The following is a 4,726-nucleotide window of genomic DNA, read 5'->3' as shown; positions in this document are numbered from 1 at the left end:
TTGCCTTTCTCCCACATATTGACATGGCAAGAGAAAGAATTAGCTAACAGTATAAGGGCAGTTTGGTTTTACACTGCTTTACCTCCATCAGTTAAGAAACGTGATAAAGATGCCATTAGACCCCCAGGTTCTCTCCAGTTTTTCAGCAGGCTTATGTATGAAAGCAAGACATGGAATATAAACTACAGTTCACCTCACTCAGTGTATGACTGTGTCACTCACACAGAAGGGACTTCTAGAATTGCTACTGATTGAGGATTAGATTTACGTGAGTGACTTTTATTATATTGATGTATCCTATTTAGATGGGTTTGCTATGACACCTACCAGGATGGCACCTTAGTGCCTGTGTGGCTTTCTGCACATTACACCGTCTCTTGTCCCTCCTGAGAAACAGAATGCAAGTATCTTATTTCTATTGTTACTTGAATGTCTTCACAATATTTTCCTTGTATGATCAAACATTTAGAAGCAGAACAGCCTAATAGACTTAACAAAGAACTGAAAAAACAAGAATTCATGTTCAATTTATCACTAAAGGAATACTCAGCCCTTGGCAATAATAACACTTTGTGAACATTTCCCAGCTGTGTCAGACAGAGCTCTATCCAACAGTATTAATATTAAGATTACTTAATAGGCCTCATTCTCTTCTTCCTCATCTACATGGATTATTTAGATTGGACTACAGTGCAATCTATTTCCTTATTTCACCTATATATGATATAGATTAAAGCTTGATAAGTTTACATGAAACAATGCAGATGCAAAGTTCTAGCTGAACTCCATGTATTTTTAATGTCCTAAATAGGACTGTCTATATTTGAAGCATGAGCAGAATTATGCTTTAAGGTCAGAAACACAACAAATAATTTGGAAGCTTGCAAGCCACAATGGAGCTTCCTTGGCAACATATTCTATAATTGTGACATACCACTAAAAGTCCAAAGATCATGTAGCTTCTATGCTAGATCCTGCATCAAGTTATCCTTCCTGTCATCAAGAGATTTGTTTTCAAACGAGGTGTTACACCATATTGTGGCATTTGTGACAGCAGCAAGAAAAGGATATTGTTTGTTCTCCTGATGTGGTATGTTACCCTACTTGTTCTATAAATACGTGTCTACAAAAATGAAGACTTAACCACAACCTATGAGACTTTAGTGGCTGTATAACATTCAGCTATGGAAAGCAACAACAAAAAGGCAAAGTCTTCAACAGGAAAAAAGTGCAGTCTCTTCTTGTAATAGCCTACAGCAAATCTTCAGACAAAGAAGCAGAAACTTTACGTCTATCCTTATGAAGTTCCTACATTTATATAAGCTGCCAGTAGCAGAAGACTTTCCAAAGCAGGATGTAGACTGAAGAGTGATCTATGTTTAGCATTATGAATGACATTTCAAAATCCGATTACACAAATGTGATTTTTTAATAAAAATGCTAAAGTTAATCTGGGAACCTTACTTTTCCTGCATGTTCTGCATATTCTAGTGACAAAAATATCCTGCAATACTTAGATTTCAGATACTTCTGAATTAGTGGTAGCTAGTATGGCACAGCTTTTCAAAATAACTTTGGAAAAAAATTATTTCTGCTTAATAGTAACTGATCTATAAACACCTCCCTAAGACAAAAGAAACACTGCCATATTATACACTTAGAACAAGATCAGTTAATCCTTCTTTAGATTATTATGTATCAGATTGAACACACAAAAAACATACATTTCCTGGCAAAACCAACCATCTTTTGGTCACTTCCAACCCTATCTGAGAAATGTCTAGGATTTCCCAGTACCTTCCAAAGTCAAGACCATGTTTTGTTCAGTTGATCCTAAAGTAGAACAACAATTATATATCAACAGAAGAGGAAGAGAAAAAAACCCTTTGGATGATAAAAGCATAGTGCAACACCTAGATAAAAAAGCAAATTTACTTTTTCAGATACTTGAACAGTTCTTCACCTGATTACAGGTAAAGCACAGAGTTTAGGAAAAGCAGGACTTCATTACAAACACAGATGGGCCTTCTGTCTTCTCTGTCAGTTGTACTGGAAAACCTCCAAGATACTACAATCAGTATTATTGGTATGTGCTGGCTAACATATAGACAGATAGGGCCTCTGCTCAAAAGCAGAGACTGCTCAAATTTCTACCCTACCCTGTGTTTTGGATGTGACAGATATGACTAATAAAATACTATGGTGCTTGATTTACCATTCATTATTATTTAACCCAAATGAATCAAGCCCCACAATTCAATTTTAAAATTATATTTGTTATCTACAAATAGATGCCCTTGTAATGGAAAACCTGAGAAGTTCCAAAAACTTAAAATTTGGTTTTAAATCCCTCTATTTTTTTCCTTTCTTTTAGTCAAGTTCTCCATCCTTTAAATCTGTTCCCAAGAAAGCCTCCTACTCTAGAGACAAACCCCCAAAAATTTAATTCTTGTTTGCATGAGAGGGTTTCACATTCCTCTGTAGGGCCAGACAAATAGTTACAGTCAGATGCATCAATGAGTTGAATTATTCCATGCCATAGAAATCCAGAGTTCAACCAACATGCCTTTTACATGGGATGTGAGGCAGTCTGCATCAGAATAGTTGGCAAAATCTCAGTAATTATTGAAAATTACCATTTACTGAAATGTTACTGGAGGTTGAGAGAGATGAAGTTCAGTCTGGCTCAGCTCAACAGACCAAGATGCATTACAGTTGGAGTCATATCTGCAACTCCTGCCAAATCATTCATGGTATTATACAAAGCCCACTACTGTGCCTGACTGCATGGAAAGTGGCAATGACAGCTGGTTTTCTGTCTGACTCTGTGTGAGGGCCATTTTATGTTCTAGCGCATTAAACAGTAGAAGTAGTCTTATACATGTTAGATATTCTTAGAGGTATAGAGGCCTAAAGCTGACCTCTCATGCACTATATGCTGGAGTGCATGAATTCCAGCTACTACCTGGCTCAGCCAACTGAGTCAGATCTAGGCTGGATCTGGAAAACCAGAATTTTGAAGGGATGGGACTGCTAGGTTTCTCTTCATTTGTCTAAGGGGAAAGGTTGTATACAATTTTGTTTGGAAAAAAATATTTTTGGTTAAGGCTATCTTTCATTTCCATTTTGTTTCACTGTTCATGCAGTACTGTTATTGAACATAACCCAAATTCTCCCTTCATTTGTATATGTGCATGCCTTAACAGCATGTAGCCAGCCCCAGGTTGCCTTGGTTCATTGTAAGCCAGTAGTGAATTTGGCCAAGTTCTTTTAATTCATAGAGACAAATGTTAATTATTGTAAACTTGACTGAGTTACTTGTGAGTTTAGTTCTGGAATACCACAAAAGTATTGCCTTCTAGCTCAAAGCAAATACAGTACAAGAACTCTTGTAAATTATTTGAACAGGCCACTCAAACTCTCTCTGGCCAAGGAGCACAGCAGACGAAACTACACAGTTCAGGAAAACCTTGGTTTTACTGGCACTTGGGCAAAAGAGACAATGCAAGCCTTAACTTGTAAACTTTGAAGCTGTCTGTATCATATTAATTTAATTTTTACATTTCTGAAATGCAAATAATAAAGGCTTCCTCTTACATCCTTACTAAAGGGAAGTTTTACAAAGTCTGAGTGGGAAAAAAAAAGAGAATGATGTGATTGTGGGTCTGGTCATCATCTTTCTTGGTGCATATCATAATCCCACCAAATGAAAAGTGACTTAAAACATAAGAGGATTTCAGAATCAAGGCTATTCATTAACAATGACAATCATTATGAATAACTGGTAGTGATTTCATATCAAAACTCCCCTATTCTAAGCAACTTTATTAGTGTATCTGTGTTTCCCTTAATATGTTCTAATTTTATCAGAAAGACAACTAATAGGCAACCTAGTAAGGGGATAATATCAGGTGTACGGACTTGTACCAGCCCAGTCACAACAGCTTAACAGAAAAATACAACTCTAAGCCTGCATGACATATTGTGATGACACTCTGTCCATTTTCTGGCAGGACTGACACAAATCAAACATATTTGAGATGTTCATGACTGAATCCTGAAATAAAGCAAGTAAATAAATTTGGACATTGCTGTGGCTGCTACGGGACTGTACAAAGTGCTTGTGTCATAAAGCTCTCCCTGTTAATCATCTTGCATTTCCAATCAATGGGGTTTTGGCAATGTTTAACAGTGTGATGGGTGAAAGTAAGCTAAGAAGTTTCCAAAAAAGATAAGAATGACTTATGCTAACACAAGCTTAAACCATCCTGTGTTTTTCAAAAAAGCTTGTTTCTAAGTATTAACACTTTTCTGTTCAATGCACTCAGAGAGAAACTCCCAATGATAAAGGAAAGCAAAGAGAGAGCTTTCCCTAATAAATGAGCAGGGAAACTTTCCCTGCTACATGAATAAAACTCACCATGCATGATGTGGTTAGGCAAAAAATGAGGAAATTACTTAACTCTAGAAAAAAGACAACATATAAGAAAGCGGACATGAGGCAGTATCAGTAACAAACAGCAAGCAATTATTCTGTTCAGGTGCAAATATGTCACTTCATGACTGGGTCAGTTACAGATCTACACAGACATCCATGGCAGAAAGTTCATGACAGAAAGAGACATTACTCGGTCTCCTTTGTTGGAATCTACTTTACTGACTCAGAGGATCATTAGGGCCTGAAAAGTTTGAATAACATCCAGATACAGGATTTTGGCAGGGGCCT

This window comes from Corvus hawaiiensis, chromosome 6 (assembly GCF_020740725.1).
Source record: "Corvus hawaiiensis isolate bCorHaw1 chromosome 6, bCorHaw1.pri.cur, whole genome shotgun sequence".
NCBI classification, from domain to species: domain Eukaryota; kingdom Metazoa; phylum Chordata; class Aves; order Passeriformes; family Corvidae; genus Corvus; species Corvus hawaiiensis.
This window is presented reverse-complemented; position numbering follows the sequence as displayed.